Consider the following 25,748-nt stretch of genomic DNA (forward strand, 5'->3'; position numbering starts at 1 on the left):
GCCATCAGCTGAAATGTGTTGGGTTGCTCACAGTGTTTATACTTTTCAGGGGAATCAACCCTCTCCATATGGTCTCTGCATACTACACTGTGAAAAGAAACAGTATGTTTTTCAGATTTAATTAAGGGTTCCCACACTTTTTTAATTTACATGACTTTCCAAGTCCTGGAAAGCACAATTTCTAATCACCATCTTTGAAAGTATTAATAAATGTAGAACACTTCAAAATCATTTAGATATCCCATCACTTCACAGATGGCCTGTCCTGTTTTCATCATATCTTGGCATGAATTTAATGTCTAAAAGCCACTTATGTTTGTTTTCTCTTTAAAGCTTACAAGTTATGTAGTCAAGAAATGTTTCAAGGTTCCACATTTTGGCACATTTTGGGAACTCAAAAAAAAAACCTAATCCAGCCAAGAAACTTCAGTACTATTATTTAGACATCATTATTTCCCATCACTTCAAATATTTACATCATTCACTACTGTCACCTATTTAATGCCAACTGTAAAATGCTTTTTCTATAACAATTAGATGAAACAAAAATGAAATGAACCCCCTGGCATTTTTAAAACCTTCAGTATACTTATTAATAGTAATGCATTCTTACTAAGATTACTAAGCAATTCTTAGCCAAATCATAAAATTCTGAACTCATTGGGCTGAAAAACAATAGCAAAAATGCTCATTTTCAATTAGCTTTTGCTTTGATTAAAGAGCAATTCAATCAATGTTAAATACAGTTAATTCCTTCATTGGTGTGATTTTATAATAAAAAAGGTCAACATTTTTCTGTTTAAATAAATGAACAACCGTATAGAAAAATAAGGTGTACCAGTAGTAATGCATGTGCCAAATAAATACTATTTCAATAAAACTGTAATTTCAAATACAAGTCCATCTGTTCCCTGCACGTATTACATTAAATGTTGGTTAGTCCCTTTATATAATGCAAAGGGCAGACGAGCGCAAGCCTGCAATCTGTTCAAGAACGGGAAACACTCTTTTTAATCAGCCGGTATCCAAAAGGAGTATCTTGGGAAATGCAAATGTTATTTGCGTTATATTTAAGTATTTGAATTGTCACAGTTTGTGTGTGCACAATTAGGCAACGCAAATGCAAAATGAGTTTGCAATCACATCTGAATTTTGACAATATGCTAATACCGTTGGTCTTCAGACTGAGTGCTTATTGCCCGTCTGGATTTCTCTGTGCATCTCATCACACATGTAGAGCAGTTGTACATGTCTCATCAACTGTAAAAGCGGGCTCTTTCTGGCAAGATATCACAAATATGATAAAACTTGACATTAAGTTAAAATTTATATGCATGCTGCTTTTTCCATTTTAAAGTTTCTGTTTTCAGATTAGTTTTCGATTCATATTTTCAGCCTTTTCTCTTGTGATCGAAAATGTTCTATTATGATACAATTTTGGTGCAAATTTGCTTATTTTCAAAGGATCAAGCCTGGAAAGTAGTTATCAAATTACACCAGGATTGTTGTCAAAAACACCGAAGCTCACTACATAATCGTTTATACAAAAAAACAAAACAAAAAAAAAAAAAAAACTGCTTATACACCTCAAGATTATTAAACTAATTTCATTGAAATTTTTATTTTATGAATATAATAACATAATACGAATGGCCTGAAGGGCAGTTTTAAATCACAGGGATTGTGCTTACTAATATGAGATTTGAGGTGAAGTCATATCCTTCAGAGTTTACTAAAATAATTATATATGAAGTATATTAAATACTTCAGCACTAACCAAAACAGTGGAAATGTCCTACTGAGTATACTGTTAAGTATGCGTATACACAGCCAAAAGGTTTTCATCATTTTGTTGTAACTTTGTGTACATTACAAATGAGTAGGTTTATGTTATTGTCTCTTGGGAGTGAGTGGCCTTAACTTCAACTAACACATTTTACAGATGAAATAAACTATCTAGAAAAACAACCAACCAACCATGCAAGGCGTTTCCCCCTGAATTATCTCATGTTTATAGCAAATTATCTCACGTTTAGCGAATGACGGCCCTTGGGGTTATATTGTTTGCGTGTGTGAGCTTCACCCTGCCTTTCTGTATGAGTCACAGAGCACTTTCTCTGCTGGCTCAGACTACTGAACAATGCGATTACTCCAGTTGTCATTATATCGAACGATTTAAGCTCAACAACCAGTGCATGCCTCCTGAGTCACATCCTCTACACAAACCCGCACACATACCTCATGCCTGCTCATATCCGTCACTGAGTCATACCTGTAGCACACACACATTAGGAAGAATAGAGCTTGCCGATCTGAACCCCCTACACACACACACACACACAATGGTTAAAGAGTAATGCGCTACTCATACACATACTTTTGCAGAATCATAACTCATAAATTCAGCACACACCTGTCATTCATCACTCAAATCACATATCTTCCCACTCACAGACTTTATGCTCGAATTTATAATCTTGCATCTTTCTCTCAATTTCTATCTTCATCTTTCCTTCGCGGTTGGTGAAAAAGAGATGGTAGAAAGTCAGGCAGAGGGATATAGCGGGGTGGAGGGTGAGGTATGTGCTGCATTCTTCGGCAGGCATTCAGTGGGATAATGTGTTGGTATGAGCAGTATGTGGCAATCTGCCCGAGCGGCTTCCAGTGCTGCTTTAAAAGAATCATAAAGTAATAATAAAAACTCTGTCCAGATAAGAACAAAGATTTAAGTCTATAGAAATGCAGAACTATCCAAACAAACACATTTATGCCTGCCTAGTTCAATAGTAAATATTATGTGCTTTACTTAGCCTATATGAATTATTGTGCATTATGTGGTGACAGTATAAAGGTGCCTGGAATATAGCAGCATAACATCATGGGCATACAAACAGAAGCCTTAAAAATACCATCCAAGGCAGTGGTTCTCAACCTGGGTGCCTCAGTAAATGTCCACAGATCCACAGGGTGACTTAAAATTAATTATATTAAAAAGAACTTAATGAAAATAAAAAATAAACAGAAATTTCCCCTTCAATAACTAATGATTTTATTGAAGAACATACAGAATCCGAATCTTGAAAATTAATGAATCAACACTCCCAGTTTCTGTTAATAAAAAACGTTTGAAAACAAGCAGCATTGTCATAATTACTGCAGAAACTCCAGAGGAAATATCTTAGCCAATATTTGGGGCTTTTGCATATTTTGTTGGACAAAGGGAGGCATTCAAGTCAAAAAGGTTGAGATCCACTGATCTTATTTGTAACCTTGAGACAATCACTACTCACAAATTATGAGTAGATTATAGCTTGGCAAGCTACTATTTCAAAGTAGCATCCCAACACTGATATAATGAGATTGGCACGTAACCAAAAAGAATTCAATTAATAAAATAATGAAAAAAAGCTACATTCACAAAAATATTGCATTTGACATTTTTTGCCAAGACTACAACATAGTCTTGTTTATACCAACTCAACCCAAAACATCTCATAAACCTTTGATGGAGACTTTCCCACTAAATTTAGTTAGACAAAATTTAGTGGATCAAGCATGGACAGATCTTGTAACTATATTTTACCATTTGAAGTGATACCATTTTTGCTGTCTGGTGCAGTCAGAAAAACCTGGAGCTGAACACGCTCAAAACAGTGGAGATGATTGTGGTCTTCATCAGGAGAAACACCACAGCACTCCTCCCACTCACCATCATGAACAGCAATGTGGTGACCGTGGAGTCATTCAGGTTCCTGGGCACCATCTCTCAGGACCTGAAGTGGCACAATCACATTGACTCCAAAGGCCCAGCAGAGGTTGTACTTCATTCGCCAGCTGAGAAAGTTCAACCTGCTACAGGAGCTGCTGATGCAGTTCAACTCTGCAGTCATTGAGTCTGTCCTCTACACCTCTATAAAGGTCTGGTTCAGCTCAGCTACCAAATCAGACCACAGAAGACTACAGCGGATAGCCCGGATTGCTGAGAGAATCATTGGTACATCCCTCCCCACTCTCCAAGCACTGTACTCATCCAGAATGAGTAAAAGGGCTGGCAAAAATCACACAGGACCCCTCACATCCAGGCCAATTCCTCTTTGAACTGTTGCTGTCTGGTTGGCGCTACAGAGCACTTAGCACCAGAACAGGCCATCCACCTTATGAACAGTTAAATGCCCCCACTGGGCAATAAACGTGCAATACAAAACACTATTTATAATATTTATTTAGCACACCATACCTCTTATTTACATTCCCTTACATTTGTATATAACATTAAAAAAATGTGTATCTGTGTCTTGTTACTGTCTTACTGTCTGTGCTGTGGAAGAAGTCCCGAAATCACGAAAAAAGATGAGTGAGGAGAAAAAGTGGTATTATCTGAGCCAACTTCACCTTTCCACGAGGAGACAGCGAGTGAAGCTGCACCTGAGGCTTCCCTTTTACAGGACACGCCATGACACTTCAGTGAGACTTCCACGACACAAATCGGCACAATACCAAATGATTTTGTCTCATTATAATAGTGAAAACAACTTAAATGTTAAATAAATGTTATTTATGGTCATACAGATACGTGTAGGACATCATTCGAAACTAGGTCTAAAGGGTCTATTTTGTCTATTTGTGTACACTCAAAATAAAAACAAACCATTGAGCTTTTGTAAAATAAAGAAAACAAACAGAATGCTGCTTTCTGCCGTCCCGATTTCCTTTCCGTCATGTTTGGCTACTAGCAAGCTCTTGCGTGCCATCTGAACTCTTGTTTTAGGTTGGTGTGTACCATAGACAGTATAAGAAATGGACAGAGTCATCTCATTGGAACTCAATTGAGGCAAGTGAAGCCCATTTTCAGCGATTTTTTAGGACTTCCGTTCCTGACGCGCAGACTCAAACTGAGCTTGACGACGTAGATGTGACGTGAGCAACCCGTCTGTCTTCTAGTGGCTGTGGCATGAGAAATCTGAATCATTCACTTCCGAATCTTGCAGAGACGGAGAGCGTGAGTAGGAGGTGTCCATGAGCTAGGAGCAGGAGAAACTTTTGCTAGGTATTCTGATGAATTATTTTGTCATTTTGCCTCCACGTCTCCCCGATTGCCCGCGAGCTTCTCCTCCCTTCAATACGATAATCTCTCTACTGTGCGACAGAGAGTCGCGTGGTTATGACGCAATCGTTAGCCTACTTTTACAAAAACTGTTTTTACGGGGCCATAACGTAAGCTACTAGGTAATGGAGCATTTTATACATTGTCGTGTTTCTTTAGAAATAAATAATGGACAAATGGAGTCTTCAAACGCCTCAGATGTAAAGTTATTCTCTGTCAAAGTGACGCCAAAATGAATGGGAGTCAATGGGATGCTAACAGCAGGTGAAGTTCTGCTACAAGATGGTGGCACGCGGCCGGCTTCAACTTCCGGTCGACTTCCTTCCCGCTTGGTGTGTACTGTGTAGATTCTCTTCTTCTGCTCTTTTTCCTGTTGTGGCGGTTAGCGAACAGTGTTGCATAACCATGTACGCCCCCTTCTGGATTGGAGTGTGGATCGCCTGTGACTGACTGTATTCATCATCTGACTGCATGCACCAAACCATGACGATTCAGGACGAATATTTGTACCGTTACACCCCTAGTAAACATATTTGGCAATAAAAGCTTTCCGATTCTGTTATCAAGTAGTAGACAAAATCAATCTCTGAATATCTTTTAAAAATGTAAGATGTCATAAACCATAAACTTTGATTGAAAAAGACTGGATTTGCCAAAGTCCATTACCTTGTAAAGACAACAACTTTGATTTCTGACAAGCCTGATAAAAATCAGTGCATCCTGACTCCCGGAAATTGCATAAAACCATCCAATCAAATTAGAGCCTGTGATTCTAAGAAAACCTTTGCCACAAAGAAGCTGTTTATGATGGACACATATTAATAGTTTTTCATCACATGTCCATCTGGAGATCTCCTCTAACATAGACAGGATAGAGCCTGGATATGTATTGTACTGTCTGCACCAACATTTTACCATTATGAAAGTGCACCAGGCAGTGCAATGAGAAATGTGTATCAATGTCAATTGTGGAACAAAAAATGTATATACACAAACATTTTTCCGACCACAAACATTTGAACTATATACGCATAGTATATTGCAGTATGAAAGTTCAAATAACAAAAGTGTCAGGGAAGATTGTGGGAATACCCACACTCAGCACAATATATTTTTAGCAGTCCGTTCAGCAAGCCAATTAGATTTTATTGGATTCTTTGCATGTGTTGTATTCTGAGTATATGCTGGTGAACTCTGGTAGGATACAGGGTCCCATTATGTAGGTACAATTGATATAAATACTAATTTGTTCCTTTGTCAATCAAATTTATCAATGAGTAATTTCAGCAGGATAGGGAGAGTAGGGGGTGTTGAGATAATTGTAGGTACTATCAACTGCTTATATGTTGGTGTACATGCAACTAAGGGTGATGTGATGTAAGTAATTTATGCATTAAAATGTTTGTAAGTTTTTGTAAGTGTGATGGTTTGTTAATGTCTGTATTATGTATGTTTTGTTGGTTAATGTTGCAGCAGTTCTCTCATTCAATTTCTCCCATGGAACACAATAAACAGTTCCTTGAACCATGACTATATATAAATTCCTATTTGGGCAAGACTGCGTTTCTCAGATGGCCTTAGAGTTAGTTAGTTGAGAGTGAGTTAAAAATAATAGGAACACTGACAAAAAAATTACCTTTAGGGGTGCAACAGCTTGTCACGCTCAAAAAGATACTTTTGCAATTTTTCCACTTTGTTTTCCTGAGAGGGTAATTTACTCTGTAATTTTTTATCAAGTTTATCTGTAAAACACCAATTTATATGACCTTCCTCTTTAGATAATGTTGCCCCACTGGATGTTTGTGTATTTTTGGTCTGTGTTCCTGTATGTGTTGTGTGTGTGGTATCTGAGAGGACTCTTGAGAAGACAAACAGCGGTCAGGAAATGGAAGGAAGACAGAAGATGAAAAGATGGAGAGATAAACAGAAAGAAGGATTCTGCAGTCCTAAAGCAGAATGCAAAGCAATGCAGCTGAACTCTTTCAATCACCTTTCCCTCTTCTCTTTCCCTTCGTCTATCTTCTCTTTCCCTTCGTCTATAGAAACAGACAGAAGGATAGATAGACTCTCAGTGTGTGTGGGAGCTCTGCTCTCTGCCCATTCCTCCATCAACTCTGGTCCGCCTGGGTCATCCGTCTATTGATGGCTGGAAAAGGATGAGCGATATGAGGCGGAGGAGTCAGTCTGCTACACTAACCAATTTCTCACTGGTGAGTGAACTTGGCGAATCTTGGCAGGAAGACGCATGGAGTGTGTCTGTCTCCTGCCCTGAGGTCCAGAATTCACAATGTGGGTGTTACTATTCAAAGAACACAGGCAGTTACGGTTGTTACAACAATTGCACAAATGTTACAAAATCCGCACAACGTCTGGGTGTGTGCACGCGTGAAGATAAAATGTCTCGGTTACTGTGCTGGACAAACAGCATTTGAGAACGATCAATAAGTACAGCAACAGTCGATACTCGTTGCTTCCTCCCTGACAAACAACATGTTCTTTTCTCCTCCATCTATCTCAATTTCTATTCTTCTCCCTTGTGCCAAGTCAATCCCTCCATCTTCCGTTTCCTTTGTCTTTCCCCTTGTCTCTCTCCTTCCACCCCCCACCCACCTGCTTGCTCTACTGCAGTGTGCTCTGATTGGATGAAAGCTTGTCTCGAACCACTTTAACTTTGTCCGAGTTGGTTATACTATTGGCTATCTCGAACAGGCCTGGGTGAGAGAAAGAAGGGAGGGAGGGGGACATTTCCCCTCAGTCCCGTACCCGCTGCAGGGAGGGCGCAGTGGGCATGACTTCGCAAGCGAGGCCCAGGCAGACTTGTGGCCTGCCTGTTTAGGACTGGATGCAGCCGGATCGGCCTGTTTGGCCTGGAGGCCTTTAGAGATTAAGGTTTATTTGATTGGGCACATCCATGGGCAGCTATCCCATGGCAAAGATGGAACCTAAGAGGGTGCCAGGAGACTGATGAGTCATGTTTTCACTTTGTTGCTTGATGCACAGATGTGCGTAACCCTGATACGATTACTGTTGATTCAGAAAGAAAATACTTTTGCAGGTTTTCTAAGACCTTAGTATTTAATGGATGCCTGTTTCCGTCTCAGAGTAAATTGCAACTTTATTCTCATTCTAATACTTTTTATTTCAAAATGAGACTTTATTTCTCAATTTTGTTACATTTTGTTACTGCTTCTCATAAATGCAACTTTATTTCTTCCAAATTGTGACTTTTTATCTCACAGTTTTGACTGCCTAGTAATTGCAACTTTATTTTTCAAAATGTGACTGTACATTTTGCAAATGCAACTTGATTTTTTCAGAATTGTGACTTTGTTTCACAGTTAAGCAACTTTGTTTCTCATTATTACAATTTTGTACTTCAAAATGTATCTTTATTTCTCCAAATTGTGATTTTTTTAAAAAATCAGTGTCGCAACTGTGACTTTCTCATTATTGCAACATTATATTTCGCGATTGACTTAATATCTCCCAATAAGACATGCTGTATCTTGTGTTTCTCATTAATGCACCTTTATTGCAATGTGATTCACTATGTGACGTCATTCGACTTTACATCTTGCAATTGCAACTTTGTGGGATAATAAAAATTTAGAGAGAAAGAAAGTCACAGTTACAAGATATATTGTCACAATGCATTTTGTGACATTTTGTGTTATGTAACTATCTCACAATGTAACTTTCCCACAATTACATTTTATTTTTTTACTCTCAGATGGAAAAAGGCTTCCATAATATTTAGCTAATTATGTACAGCGATTGAATACACGTTTGTGCTGTCCACATAGTCTGTAAGAGCTGGACAGTACACATAAAAGAGAGATTGTAGTATGTATGTGGAATACCTTTCCAACTACAGAAGCACACAGGAGACTCACACATGCACAACCGCTGTCCTTCTAACCAAATTATGATGATCATATCTGGTTGACTCATGAATTGTGACTATAGAGGGGCGGTATCACCAACCACTCCCTTTTCAATAACACTGTTCTGCTGGGTAATGTTTCGAAGACAGTTGAACAGACAGCTCCAACAGGATGCTGGTGTGACAGTCTGCCACTTGCAGGTTCACTACAGTACTGCAACCATGCATATCAAGGGACATTTCACATTGCTCTTACCTCTTATGTGGGAAATATTCAATTCCATGTTGAATTTGCAGGTTCATCTGTAAGGGACATACAAAAAAAAACTCAGTTTAGTGAAAGAATTACAGTCAAACCTTTAAAGAAATGTTTTAAACTGTATGTCTCAGGAGTGTCTCAGAAACAGACACTCAATGACGTAGGCACATCATGATCTTTACTCTACCCCTTTATCTCGATCCCTTCATTTATTTCTCTGTGTACCCTGGAATTATTCTTCTCTCCTGTTCTAAATCTACCTTAGTCCCTCCCCCCTGCTTTCCTCCCTCCCACGTTGTCCTCAAATGCCCCGGCCTGGCGCCCTGTTTAGCTCATGTTGGTGCTTTTCCTGTCTGTGTGTGTGCGTCTTAATGTTTCAGTTTTTCCTTGTGCTTCACAGTTTTTATTGCCAAAGCAAAAGTGGCTAACGCAATCATTATTAAAATGAAAGAATATAAAAGGAAGAAAAAATATATAACGTAGGTAAATTGCAGTTTTTCATTATTTGGCATTGTGTCAAATTTGTGAAAAACCCGTTTAATTATGTTGGACTTCATTTCACGTACTTCATTCAACTTCTCGCATACAGGATTCGTCTCATTTCCTTTTTATTTGCATTGCAGGCAAAGTGTAACCTTTTATCTTGTAGAAGCTATGCTTTACTCTTTTTTTCCCCTCGATCTCCGGTTATTCCCTGCTTCCATTTTAATTAACGTTGTATCGCTCTCTCTCTCTTTCTGATGAGGAAGGGGGTGGGAATTGGGGTGGATATCCGCATTGGTTGCCATGGCACCAGACAGCTCCATTTCTACCAATGCACATGAGTAAAGTGTGTGTGTGTGTTTGACTGTGAGACGCTGTGCAAATTGTGAATGTCTGTGTATAAGTCTATCATTCAGCTATACTGTGACTAATTCATGAGCTACATTTAGTTTTTTTGTTACCTAAAACAGTCAAAAGTTCAATGACATTAAAAAGAGGCAATCAAAACTTGCCTACAAGCCAAGCAAGTGTGTTCATCTCAATTTCATGTTACTTTTCTGAAGATGGATTTAACCTGTTTGAATTTCACTATTTTGGTTTGGTGTTTCGCTTCCAATAGGGACTATTATAAGAGCACATCTGCTGCAAAGCTTTCTATTCCCCTTAGAGCAGTGTCTCTGATCTGTTGCTGGCCTTATTCTGGCCTTTTCTCTTCTCTCTTCCCAGAAGAGGGCACTATTGTTTCACAGACTCCCCTTACACAGAATTCTGAACTATGACCACGGATCTGAGGTCTTCAGGTTCAGCATTATTGATCATGTAGCCCTTGACACTGTGAGCTGAGAGTGATTATTACGGTGAGAAACTAAACAAGCATGTGGATACTGATGTGTGATCAAGTCCTTTACAGGAAAACAAGCAGGTATAGGACAGATTTTCAGGAGAAACAACTAACAATGAAAAACTCTTCATGGGATCCACATTTAGCATCCTTTTTAAGAATGTGAAACTACGAGAAAAAAAAAACCATCCATATGTTTATGTTTCCATATATTTTTGTAAATGTGGGGACTACACATTACATAAATATACTGTTTAGAAATACCAAGATGCAAATAAAATACAAGTTCATACAATATTGTTCATTCAATTGTTTTTGTCTTTTGGGGAAAAAACTATGAAAAACTCTTCATGGGATCCACATTTAGCATAAGCAAATTTTAAAACGCTGGGGCAAGAAACTGGGGGAAAAAATATGTTAGTCTGGTTTTCATATAAATTTGTGAATTTAGGGACACTACGTAAAAAAATAGTGTTTGGAAATACCAATATGCAAAAAACTTACATAAAATATGCTTGCTTCAAGTGGTTAAAGTATTTTTCAGTAAGAACACATGCATATTGATCACGATGACAACACATTTACCGAATAAATTCCTAGATAAGCATCACAAAAGTCACGTGTCTTAGCCTCAACAAGTTTGTGTAACTGAATAATTTGCTTTGAGAACGAAAAGAAACGATGTTTCTCTGGTCATTTAGAAATGTTGGAGCCAAAGCCAGTCCATAAAATGTTTGCCAACATCTGAGAGGAAGTAGCCAATTTCCACAGAAGTGATGATTTTGTTTTCTCGAGCATGGGGTTTGAAATGTCACTTTTTCCCTTTGGAAACGTTTTATGCGACATTACTTTTCCTCACCTAAATTAATTTCACAACTTGGATGTAAACACAGATAATAAAATGTAATAACTGAGCAAGGCCACCGCTTGCTGTTTCCTTGGAGCGTAGGCACTAAACAAACTTGCAGAGACACATTCAAACACACACACACACAGGCATACTCTACAAGCACGTACATTGACTAAACTACAGTGTAAGCGTACATTATTGTTGATGGTCTTTGCTTTGAGGATGATCCTCTTCACCAAGTTAAACAAAAGGGCCTCTCCAGCGGCCTGTAAGACAAACACTCTTCCTAGAGAAAACACTTACAGTTACACTGTAACCCATACTGCGTAAGAGGACGCCCGTGCATGCACACACACAGCTGTGCAAAGGCCCCATGGAGAGGTACAACTATGCGGATGTCTTGAGCCCAGAGCAAAAGTAAAGACAATAGAGCCTTTGACAGTCTGACTGTTTCTGTATTTCACTACCGTCTAAATGTCTATCTCTCATGTCTCCAATTTTCCCTGTAGTTGTCCTTTCTTTTTCTCTTTGGCCTCAGACTTTCATATAATTTATCTTTTATAAAAGTAAATTATTTACTCCACGAATTTTCTGAAAAGTATAGTTCAATTAGTTTCAAATCAGTTCAAAGAGGTTGAAAATAATTTGACAGATTTACATACTTGAGAATTTTATTGATCCTTCTATTTTTAGCTTTACTAGATAGGTTAGAAAGTCCTCGCTACAGGTAGGTTTAAAGGAACATTCTGCATTCCGTACAAATGAAGCTCGATTGACATAACTTGTGGCATAATGTTGATTACCACAAAAATGTATTTCCACATTAAATACTGTTTCAATAGCATAATCGCAAGATGTAAACAAGGCGTGTTAACATAATTTCAGTTAAAAAAAAAAAAAAAAAACATAAACAGGCCTGTAAACACCACAACAAACACTTTACAGCTCAAATAATACACAAGTTTTAGCTAAAGAATTGCTTTTATAAAATTAAGCATCACTTTTTTTTTTCTTTTCTTTTTTACAAAAAAAATGTACCCCAATTTACTTAAATTGTAAGTATCTAAATGCAAAAGTGTAATAAAAAAAAAAAGGTTTACATAATTTTTTGGTGGTAATCAACATTATGCAACAAATGCTGGATTTAGATTAACTTAGAATATTTCTTTAACTGGACAACACAAAGAATCAAATTGTACAAAACAGCTGTGTTTTTAGAGAGAACGAACTGGGTTTCCACCCTAAGAGGCCTCTCTGGATAGGTGAGTAGGTTAATGTATGTCTTTGAATGTATGTGCGTGAGCACTGTAAACATACAGTGCTGCTCTGAAAACGCTGCACCCTCTGACCCTGGAAACTGCTGCAGTGCAACAAGTTCATTCATATACATGCGTACACATACACTCAGCGGAGGCCTCTGGGAGGAAACACACATGCCTTCTCCATGTGACAATGCCAGCACACACACACATACGCGCATATGTTTGGCTCCTTCCTTTCCTGAGCGGCAGACAAATGCAGGGAAAACATGGACCCCTTGCTGATTATTGCGCTAGTAAAAACATCATTTCTATCCATTATTATGATGAAGTCATGTGTCCATTCTACAAACATACAATGATCATGCTGAAAATGGACTAGGTTTGAATTTAGAACAAACACATGAAAACAGTTCTAAAGGGAAACCGTCCTAGACACTTCTTAGTCCAAACTATCTTTTGGTCAAATAAGAGACATTCTGTGGCTCTAGATGCTTAGTGAATGGTGAAAAAAAAAAGAATGAAGAAAAATATCCCTCAAAGAGTTGCTCAATGAATCCTTGTTTGGACTGTGGCCAGATGTCCTGAAACTGTATCGACATACATGTTGCCTGTCAAACTACATTCCAGACCGGTTCTTTTTCTTTCTGGCTTTAGAATGGACACCTACCTGTTTAAGAGAACCCACAGCTCTTTCATAGTTACTGGCATTCTGGCTTCTCAGTTACCACTGACATTGATGTCATAAGGGGGGTTGGGTTTCCAGTCTCACATTTTGTCATATTTTCTACCTGAAAATAGTAAGCCTTTTGAGAAACCAGCTATTCCAAATGTCTCTTCAACCAGAGAGGTCTAAATATGGCCAGAATAGCATCTAAAGTCAATCAAAATGTATTATATATAGTTTTTTAATGCATGCTCCTGGTCTTATTATGAATGATTTATCAGAGAATGTTATTATTGAAAGAAGAAAAACTAATAGTCTTTAACCCTATTCGCACTGGATTAGTATTACCTGGTGACCTCTAGTCATTTGTAATAATTGCTGAGGTTGTCTGTGATCTTAATCCCGCGCGAATCGGCCATGTCTGTAATTTGTAAAGTAAAAAATTCCCCCGCAAATAACCCTCCATATTTCGCCGAACACCGAGGTCCCGTGATAATATTAGTCCCGTGCGAATCGCCATCTCTGTGATTTGGCGGGGTCGTATATAATTTTTTCAAGGTTTTTGTTTCCTGTGCGCTTTTTTATCCATCTTTCACGAAGAATGGCTGCGTTGGAGTGTTTTGATAGTATTTTGGGTGCTGGGTAATATCGCTATACACCACACAACTATACAATTTGCAGAAAGAGAAAGCTGAAAACCATCAGAAGAGCAAAAACAAAAAGAACGATTAGATGGAGATGGATGACACATATAACAGCATGCGGTAAAGAACATCATTCTGTTTATGATATATCATACAGCTAGACCTATGAAGACAAGACATTTCCAAGCAATAGCCTATTGACATCATATCCGGGAGATAAGTCAGTAAATTCGAGTAAAATCACAGGCTTCGCTTATCCCGTGCGAATGCGCCACACGAAATTCAGAAGTGGGGGGGTAATTTCTAAATCACACAAGGTCCCCAAATCCAGTGCGAATAGGGCTTAAGTAATATTTAATAATAATAAATAAATAAAAAACAGTAACTTTTTTCCTTCTAAAACAACTTTCCCTTTCTCCACGTCACTAAGGCCTTACAGGCTATTGGATACTGTCAACAAACAGAAAAATAGCTGCTTGGGTATTGCAAACGTTTATTCAGGTCTGTAACACACTTTTTATCATCCAATCAATTCCCAATGGACAAAAAAATCCCACTCCAGTTTTTTTTTCTCAATTAATATTATGTTTCCCTCAGAAATACACACTGTTAACATCTACATTAATTCCCGTGACTTCTATAATGACATACATTATAGATTGAATGTGTTGTGAACAGCACTTCATGTTGATTAACGGCTGAGTACAGTGTGTGTTTTGTGCGCGTACAGCTACATGACTTGCCACATGCTTCTCTGGACTTCTACATATGACAGTATAATAAACACAGCGGTCACTTAGCTTTCTTCAACTGCTTTGGCTAACTTTCATACACAGTCTCATTCTGTCATGTGTAATGTACACAGAGAGGCACTCTCATGTTTTGCTAAGAAATGCTGAAAGTCTAACGATGTGTTAAGAGACATTTCTGCTGGATAGAGTAAACAAAGACAAGGTGACTGTTTCAGTCCCAATAAAACAAAAACCCCACAAAACAAAACAAAAAACACAAAAAGACTAGCACAAGAATGCCATAAACAGATGTTTCTGAAACACGTGCTGTGCTCTGATGTTAAATTGACCGAAATTAATCCATTAATTAACGTTGGAGTGTGATTTTTCTCCGTGGTTGGATTTACTACACAGAAGAACGACTGGAACGTGTTCTTTGGCACCTCCCAGTGCAGCAGGAAGCTAGAAGAAAACCGGGAGTGTGCTATTTCCAAATTGATTCGCTGCTGTCTGTGTGTTTCTCTTTTTTTTTTGTAAAGGAAAGAAAAAAATTTATTAGATCACTTTAATATCTATATAGAATAGTATATCAGAAAAATTGTTCTACCAGACAGCACTGAGATTAAATTGAGAGCCATTTTGTTTGCTTAAGTTTGCTGTTTCTATCCTCATAAATTTCAGATAATGTTCACACACTGCAAAGATTTAGCAAAATATTAAAAGTCAGTTATTTCAATTATCTTCTCCTAAAGAAAAATCTTTTAGTAGAAACATCTAAGAAATAACTGAGGCTTTAAAGGCCCACTGAAGTGCCTTCAGCGTCTATTTATAGTGTAAGGGGCGGGACGCTTCGAATTCTATAGAGAATTTGATTGGACAGAAAATTTGAGAGTAGAGTGCAGAGTGATGTCATCAAAATCATTGATCCATTTTGGCGGAAGTTAGAGACTAAGTTGAGTATCTTCTAAATTAGAATTTTGTCATTGTTTTGGAGCACACTAGCTTACAGATAACCTAAATAAATGTCATACTAAAAGCCAAAAAAACTTTATTCCAATTTCATTAGGACTAATAAAACATAAGCACACATTAAAACTTTGGTCAATACGATCAAATAATAATTTTCTTGTTAAGGACAATATTCTATTTGTTTAAAAAAAAAAAAAAAACTACAATCAATCATTTTTAATGCCACAAGTTCATTTAGGCATCACAACACTATAATGCCCAGTGTAAAAAATAGTGTTTTTAAAGATTAAAGAACTTTGATTGTAAGATGACAGTGCAGCTAATTGTAATGTAAAAATAGGCGAAATGAGCATACAAAAAAATTATATGAAAAATGAATCAAAATTAAATAAATCTAATATTTTCCAATAACACATATGGTACCAATTTATCTAATTACAGAACGTGTTCCTGAGCTATGAAAGAACAATCTCTTGATGTTTCTCTGAATTGCTGTCATTGGGTATTGAAAAACAGAAAAAAGAAAAAAAAGACATCGACAACCAAAGGGAAACGTTTTACAATACAAAATACTCATTTGCATGACTGTCAGAACATATTTTCATATGTGAGAATTTGCATCACTAAAGCTTATAATGCACAACTATAGATATAAATATAAACATGCCTGAGCTCTGTGAATAAAGGTGTAGTGAAGAACTGTGTTCTTGTCACACCATTTGTCAAATGTCCCCAAGAAGCGACGTGCGTGTTCCAGTATAAGCTGCTCAAATTCTATTACTCCAGTCTCATCCAGTCACACATACAGCAGTTGACCCTGCCTGACCCCTGAAACTGTGGCAACCCACTTCCTGTCATTCTTTGGACTATTCTGGGATGCATGTACAGTAGATGCTCTAATCTAATATCTGTAGCACCATTCACAAGCATAAACTCTACAATAGTTGTAGTAAGAGAAAAAATCTAGTTGTAGTAAGCAGCCTTCCTCTCAATACCCATTTATTCAAATAGAAAAACACCAACAACAACCAAACCTATACGAACCCTGTCAGGACTCTATAGTGTCATTTACAGCACACTATGTCTGATCTATTTCTGGATGAGGAGTTGTGTCCCTGTTTTGGTTGGAGGCACAGGGAGATAAACAGAATCTTCAGTTGACGAGAGTGTTTGAGAGTGTATAGATGGTATTTTTACACAGCTGGGTCAGACTTAGCCCAAGGCATCTGTCTCACTCTCTCTTTCATCTACAACACGACTAACCGTCTCAGATTCAAAGTTTCGCTTTCTGTTTATCTGTCCTGTTTTCTTCCAAATTCTCCTCCTGATCTTACAGCTCTTACATCTGTCAGCTACTTGCGTCATGAATGTTTGTGTTTAGCCAATTATAATGAGGTCACAAAGTCTACTTCTGTTTAGTGCGTCAAATGAAACTGAGTGTGGAGAGAGATCTCCGGAGAGTTCCTTCGAGCAATATATTTTACATTTTGTTATTGTGGTATGTTGTGTCATTTTACTTTTAAGTATACTATCTTAGATTAACATTACTAATGTAAGACACAAAACCGTTTAAAAGTTTGTGGTCAGTAAAAAATGTCTCTTTTTTTTCCTAAAGAAAACACTTTGGATGAATTGATCAGAAAAGCAAAGACATTTATAATGCTAAAACATGTTTCTTTTAAAAAAAAATGCTGTTCTTTTAAACTTCAATTCAAAGAATCCTGAAAAAGCACAACCGATTTCAACATTAACAATAAAACTAATTGTTTATTGAGCTCCAAATCGGCATATTAGAATGATTTCTGAGGGATCAAGTGACACTAAAGACTGGAGTAATGATGCTGAAATGATGCTTAAATGCTGAAATGAATGATTTAGCTTTGACAATTACATTTTACAATAAAATAAAATTAAGTTATTTAATTTCAAAATATTAGTGTTTTTACTGTATACTTGATCAAATAAGCGAGTTCTTTCAAAAACATCTTAAAAAACATTCCAACTCCAAACTTTAGAGGCTGTATACTTCTGACTATAGAAACTAAAAACATCTGGGATCTGTCATAATGGCTAATCGAAAACCAGATATAGTCCTCAATGTATTTTCAGCATTGCTGCCCTTCTAGCTGCCACACATTCCATTTAAATACAGACTGTCAGACTTCATCTAGCTCAAACAGTCTCATGATACGCTCCTTTGCATTTATAAGCAAAGAACTGAATTTAATGCACAGCATAGTCAACTTCACACGTGCTGATAGTCGACCTTCAGTCGGCTCATTCTTCTCTTCTGAATTTTGCAAGCAAAAAACAAAGCACTTGCTAATTGGATTGAGCAATATTTTTTCTTCATAAAGGCAACCACAAGTAGAGAAGTGCTACATTGTATCCCAACAAATAAGATGAGCCCACATGAGATAAAAGTAATTATGATACTGTAAGCAATTATACTTTCTTTTTTTTTTTAGCTAGATAATAATATAGCCTAATTTTACTTTTATACTAATAAACATTCTAAGAAAGCCCCTGGTCTGCTATTTAAAAAAAAAGGATTAAAAATGGGATAACATCAGTCAATTGAGCTAATAATAATAATAATAATAATAATAAAAACAATGTAGTAGTTGTTTAATCAAAGCAAATACAACTGGGAATACATGTGCCCAAACAAAAGCACATTGACTACAGGTGCAACTCTTTTATTTCTCTTCCTGTGAACTAACAACAGAAAGAAAGCAGAAAAAGAGTAATAGAATACGGCAAAGAGAGGGGTGGGAAAAGGCACTTTCGGTCAGTTCATATGAGGCATGGCGGTTTTGGCAGTTGCTCTGGGCAACATGCCATTGTTTACATGTGGGAGGGATTAAAGCAGCTCTGAGCGACGCCATTGGCTGAGGTCAAGTTACACTATCAACAACTATTTTGAAATCTTGTGGTGAACCCAGCAGTGCTTCCAATTCACCTCACGGAGTCTGAAATGTTAAATTAAAATAATATAACTAAATGCCATGAAATGATCAGAATTCAGTTTTCTCAATATTGTGTAACTGACATAACTGAGTTCATACATCTCAGCAGAAGATCACATTGTTCTTTTTAAACAGCAGTAGTTCATATAGATCATATATATGCAGATGGTTTCTCATTAATTATATATGATCACTGTGGTTTAAATAATTTATTTTTTACAAGGCAGAGTGTGAAATCTTCAGACATTGCATAACAGTGCAGGAAGACAGAAGTAGAGCAAAGGTAAGGATGGGAGTAGAGTATTCACAAAAATCCCACGGACGCTAATAACAAATAAAAAATTTGCATCATCGTCCATTCATAGAGAAAAACGTAGAACATTTAGTTTATTCACGTTCTGACAAACGGCAAGAAATAAATATTATATAAGTATATTTACATATTTAAGTATATATAATCTAATCTAATGGGTTCTCCAGTCGTCATCTTGTTCAGTTTAGCCACTCAAAACAGCATCCAACCAAGAACAGAGCCTGCCCGTAATCTGAACTTTAACCTGTGAAGGACCAAAGTCCCTCATGACCTCATCGTCTCCTTTCACAAACACAATGGGAGTCATCGTGACCTCTCGCTCCTCGGTATGAGCCAGCTCAGCAAAAACCTGAGAACTAATCAGATTAAAAAGAGGAGGAAAGGGATGAGATCAGACCGAATCAGACACAACAAGAAACACTTTTTAATCACAGGTGCCTCCTCTGTTTGATTTTGTCCCACTTTTCTCATTCTCTCTCAGTGTAACCGAATAACGCAATGAAGACTTGCATTAGGAGGTTCTATCAAGTGCTGACAATAAGGTTTGTGAGCGAAGCAAGTGTTGAAAGTCCACTATATGACCAATGGTGTGTATGTGTGTGTGTGTGTGCAAGTGGTCAGAAGGGAGGATGATGACTGAATGACCTTCACATGTGCCTGTTGTTATTTTCCATAGGGGTCAGCCACTAAGAATGCACGGCATGCAAAGACCGCATGTGTCTCTCTTCCTAGTAAGCCCTTTTCTCTCCCTCATTCTCAGTCTGTATCTCTACCTCCCTTTCTGCTTGTTCACTCTGTTTTCTTTCTGTCTTTTATCAGTTTCTCTGCCACAGATTCTTTCGTTCTCCATATTAAGCACAAAACTTGCGATAAGAGTTTGAAATTAAGTTCAAAAAGTATGGCTATTTTAGGCGGTTTCCCCTCAGGATATCCTTTTGGACATGCTGTATATTTTCAAACTCTCATGCAGATTACCAGCCAACCACCCCTGAACCTGAAAAGTCACCCGACAACTTTTGCAGGCTGTGTGCACACGCACACATTGCTAATGCAGCATAAGCATAAACAATTCAAAGCCCTTAAGCAAGTAACTGAGGAGCGATTGTATGGATTAGGGAGCGATAAGAAAGAATCAGAGCTTTTTCTTGCGTCGCTTGGCTTATCAATCAGTCGACGGCATATGCAGACAGCTGTGAGGAACTGCTTTGATGCCGTCTGAAACTATGTCTCTGTGTGTGCCCCCTCAAAACACTAGGGAGAGAAAGAGAGAGTGAGTCTCTATTTCTGGATGCAGTAGATGTCTGGACGTCTGAACAAAGGAGACACAGACGAGACAGACGAGGAAAAAGACGGCAGCTGAGTCCATCATACACTGCAGCAGTGAGCAACCCCTCCGTTAATAATACAATCTGATTAATACACATCCATAACACACGCAAACACCCCAGATGAGTATATGACACACACACACGCATGCACGCATGCATACAAATTCATATGACATTTAGTCAAGTATATAGCATAACTCATAAACAGCACATGCTCACGGATCATAATATTTCTTACTTTTACAGATTTCACAGAGTAGACATAATGTCAACAGTACTTTTATCAAGTATGTACGTGCAAATCGTGCAAATCTTGTCTGCAAAAATATAGTCTTTTTACCCTTCTAAACTGATCATAAGCCTCCCAAAGTGAAATACTGTTACATTTAAATCACGTTTAAGACATTTAAAGCCACGTGTTTAGATGAAGAAAACCTGTGTGCTAACTTTAGACCCTCCCATTGCCATGAAGTGAAAAACTGTACTGAGAAAAACATGCTCATGGTATCAAAACCTAACCTCACAAACACACTCACTCACATACACACGACACTCAGCCAGACTCCAGAAATATACTTACCCACTACTCCACAACTTCAGCCGTCCGTTCCGTGTGGGGACCGTTCTTTATATTCATGCAGAGATATCTGAAAAACATGTACAACACACCTTCTGCTCTGCTCCTCTATTTCACTTTACTTTCTTTCCTCAGTCAGTTAAATCCAGTTTCAACCTCTTCCCTGAGCAAAAAGAGCGAGAGAGAGAGAGAGAGAGAGAGAGAGAGTGGTAGAAGCTAGTGAACGCTCCAGACACAAACGCTCAGTGAAAAGACCACTGCCACTTTTCTGCATACTCTTCCACCCCCCCCAGCTCTCCTACCCTCCCCTTTCAGAGACTCAGTCCTGTAGCAGAGCAGAAGCCATCTGGTACAGGCCAAAGTCCACTGCAAATGCAGTGTGTGTGTGTGTGTGTGTGTGTGTGTGTGTGTGTGTGTGTGTGTGTGTGTGTGTGTGTGTGTGTGTGTGTGTGTGTGTGTGTGTGTGTGTGTGTGTGTGTGTGTGTGTGTGTGTGTGTGTGTGTGTGAGAGAGAGAGAGAGAGAGAGGAAGAATAAAATTTACTGTTTGCACTGTATTGAGTTTGCATCCCCACAGCGTGTGAAGTTATGTAAGCATACACACAGTGTGTCTGTGTGCTTTTGAGAAAGGACCAATGGAAGTCGTGGCAGCTTACTTGGTGCCATTGGCAAGAAAAGACACGGGGGAAGAAGAAAAAATAAAACACTTTTTAAAATCTTAGTAGTTCTATACATGTGTTAGTTAAGTGGTACAGTACAGCTTTCAATTAGCGTGCATGGGGCATGAAGCTGCTGCATATGTTTATTTGTCTATTATGTGTTAGTTTTCTTTTAAGATGCAATTGACAGACATAAAACAGTATGAAAATAGCATAAAACTTACCATTAAAGTGCCCCTATTATGCTATTTTAAAGGTTCCTAACTTTGTTTTGGAGGTCTCCTTCAATATGTTTACATGGATTCAAGGTCAAAAAACACTTTAAATTCCTCATAATATACATTGCAGGTTCACTTAATTTCTCAGTGTCTGAAAAGGTTTGATAAAGGATTCAGTCTCTCTAAACCCCTCCTTTCCGATAGCCTACTCTGCTCTGATTGGTCAGATGGCTCAGTCTGTTGTGGTTGGTCTACCACTTACAGCGCGTCACGGAAATTAAACAGCCATTACCATATCTGAATTTCAGCTCCGGAGGCTTCCTCAGCACTTGTACACAGTGATACGAACAATGTGCCGGTTTTACCATGTCAATCATATCCTTTGGAAGTAAACTTTCGTAGCACAGAAAACCGAGTCTTCTCAACATGTCGACAATGCGAACCAAACTATTTCAGGCCTCAGCTACAACTACAGTGTTTGAGGGTGGGTCTAAGTAGATGTTGTTCACGGTCAGCTAATGAGGACTATGTAATAAACCTACGTAGGTTCGTGCAAGAAGTAAGAGTGGAATTACTGACAACTCCTTTCAGGCAGTTCAGAATTGGTTCTTTCTATTGGGAGACAGTAACTACATTTATCAGACACTTAGTTAATTGGTTTACTCCAGAAAGATATTTATTACAACGACTATATAATACATCAGTATATATAGTACAATATACTGTGTATATATATATATATATATATATACAGTATATATATATATATATATATATATACACATATATATATCATAAGATCATATTCATGTTCTGAACACATTCTGATTCCCAAAAGTCATTTATATCTGATGATCTGAATCTGAGATTCGAATCTGCGACTGATAAGCATGATAACCATACATATGTTCACAATGAAAAAAGGTGCAACAAAAGAGAACTTGCCAATAGAAAATGTTATCTCTTAATATACGTATGGTATGCAAAGGTAAAGTTCTCAAATCCTGTTGTTTTTTCAATCCCCTTATCAAAGAATTTCCCTTATCAAGTTTTCGGATCAAAACCAAACTTACTGTGTCAACACAACTAATCAAAGATAACCTATACTGTATATGCCTTCATATGACAGATTTCATAACCATGGTCATCTTCGTCTTCAAATAGCATTATCACCTTCCTATCACTCCCTCTCTGATCCAAATTATAAGACCAGTTTTTTATCTTTTGGTCACTACATAATTCCCAGACTGTACTATTATTCTAAAATGCAGTCATAATGTAGAGTTAGTCCAACATTTATCTAATACTGTACATTTCTAAACTGTACCAGCATTATTGTCAGGAGTATTACACATATAGCAATGGAAGTGTGTCATGGCAAATAAAGTATGTGTATATGGCAAATAAATGAGGACATCCTGAACTGTGTGTATATGGTTTAGGGCAATCTGAATGTTCTCTGATGTCTGTCCTAGAAATCCCTCAATCTAATATATCCCACAGCTCTGACACCAACAGCAGATCTGTCTGTACATAATCTCCTCTTTTTTTCCTGACCCACATTTACACATTTACATACTGTAAATGAGTCTATATATACATATAGCATACAGACTATCTATACAACAGCAGATGAAGTACATCATGTCCCACAGTCAAACACAGTCACACCCAGAGTCTTTCATCAGTCTTTCATCAGACTGAACATTTCATGTTTGCTGTATGTATAAAGCATAAGGACTCCAGACTCCAGACTCCAGCATCCAAATATTAGAGCATTAAGATCTAAGATTCATGACTCCAAAAACTGGCCAGAACTCTTCTGGGCTTATAGACATATAGCCATCATTGCTTTCACACATGAATGTATAGGAGCCATGGCTCAGTGAGCCTAACTCAGAGAGATCACAGCTGTCCCCAGAGGCAGGCCGCCCTTAAAAACCTTGTATGTGTGTGTATGTGTGTCAGAAAGAAAACTACAGAGTGCTATCTGGAAATAGCTCCAGTAATCCAGCGAGCAGACAGAACATTCTGTCTGTGTTTTGTACTATGCTCTGCTGGCTTTGCTGAATCATAGCAATAAGCATAACACTGAGGACAGCTACACGCAGACTGTGACTAGTGCAGCTTGGATGACATAGTAGATCTATGGGTAACGCTAAACCATGGTCAGCCTGAGCAGTGTAATCTGATGATTTGGGTATATATAGATGATGTATCGGTGTATGTGTGTATGTATATACATATACACACACACACACACACACATTAGTGCTGTCAAATAGATTAATTGCGATTAATCGTATTTAACATAAAAGATAAGTGTAAATATATTATAAAGAACATATATACACATATATACAGTATATGTACACAAACTTTATGTTTAGATGTGATTAATCAAGATTAATCGATTTGACAGCACTAACATACTGTACGTGGCCTAGTGGCCAATCTCCACTGATTGCACATTCCATCAGTCAGAGCAAAGTGTGGAGATTGAATTAGCAGAGCAATAGCACAGCTGCACATAAAACATTGCAATTCACACAACATAATGGGAGACATATCATAGTTCAAAAGAGGACATTGTTGGAGCGCAACTGCGCATCTCACTGGCGCATATGTGACCAGGAGGAAAGCAAGTCTTTGTGGTGTATCGAGAGCCACGGCATCAATGTTCCCTCTAAGGCCTCGTTTACACTGTCAGTGAAATGTGACCCAATTCCGATTTTTTGCTCATATGTGACACAGATCGGATGTGTTCTATGACAGTGTCGCATGCATTCATAAACGCATGCATTCAGATATTTCGAGATTGGTTTATGTATCCAAAACGCCATTGTCTTGTAAATGAATGGACAAAACACATAAAATGTTTTACGTTTTTACAGGTTTTATAGAAAGAGAACGATGTGAGCCGCAGTGAGCAAGTCGCGGTAATAATATATTTATTTATTTATTATTATTATAATAATTTTTATATATATATATATATATATATATATATATATATATATATATATATATATATATATATATAATAGAGCTAGTTTAGCTCATTTTAGACATATAAGACACCAGTTACCAATAGCCGCAGCTAAACTGTTTTTGCATTCAATGATCTTTTCACATTTATCTTACTGTTCTACTAGCTGGTCCCAGGCGGGTGGGACTACGCTAAAACCTTTATGTACCCTTTACAAACAAGCTGTGAAAGTTCTTGACAAAAAAACAAGAAAGTACCACCACTGCACCATTATAGAAAAATACAACCTATTAACCTTTGACAGTTTTCTCTGTTTTGCAGACATGTGCCTGATGTATAAATTGACCCATGATCTTGCACCACCTCAAGCAATGTGTGTCATTTTGCAGAGATAATGTAAGGGTCACCAGGGCTTCTGTAAGAGGTGACTGTTACACTCAATTTAGGAAGACTAAATTTGGTCAATCAGCTTTTTCATTTACTGTCCTAGAAAAGTGGAACTTAATTCCACTTCACATTAGAGATTGTGCAAGTCTCAGCAGTTTTAAAATGTCCTTAAAGACTTGGCTGAAGGCGAATCAGCTATGTGATAATTAATCTTTATATAACATGGAATGTATATTTGTATTTTGGTTTATATGTGAGTAATGCGTGTCACATGTTGTTTGTTGTTAAGTTTATATCTGTTTTGATAGTATTGTCTGTATTGTCTTTTCATCTTCCTTGCCCAGGGACCACAGATGTAAATCAGCTGTGTAGCTAACTCAGGGCTTGAACTGTGCATGGTCCCTGTCAAATAAACTAATAAAATAAATAAAATAGAAAGAGAACGATGTGAGCGGCAGTGAGCAAGTCGCGGTAAGAATACTGTCATGTTTGCGGACCAGATAACTCAACGCAAAGACATGAAATAAAAAGTCATGTTTTAAAGAAGAGCGGCTTGATTAAGAGGTGGAAATAACGGATGATGGGCACAGAATGGTAACAAAACTCAGACATTTACAATT

General features: G+C 37.7%; 1 protein-coding gene across 2 annotated transcripts in view; it reads right to left on the reverse strand.

Moving 5' to 3' along the window:
* The window catches only part of LOC309498603 (uncharacterized protein), a 103,425-nt gene that overhangs the window by 67,048 nt on the left and 10,629 nt on the right, over positions 1-25,748 (reverse strand). The window contains exons 1-2 of one of the 2 annotated variants that reach the window (XM_082169413.1): positions 20,881-21,125; positions 9,244-9,290 (exon numbers count right to left, since the gene is read on the reverse strand). The gene's annotated coding sequence lies outside the window, so the exon portion shown is untranslated. Of the gene's footprint in view, positions 1-9,243; positions 9,291-20,880; positions 21,126-25,748 lie in introns of those variants that run through there. The other variant, XR_014205991.1, reaches the window with a different exon arrangement.

This window comes from Leuciscus leuciscus, assembly GCF_965113295.1.
Source record: "Leuciscus leuciscus genome assembly, chromosome: 5".
NCBI classification, from domain to species: domain Eukaryota; kingdom Metazoa; phylum Chordata; class Actinopteri; order Cypriniformes; family Leuciscidae; genus Leuciscus; species Leuciscus leuciscus.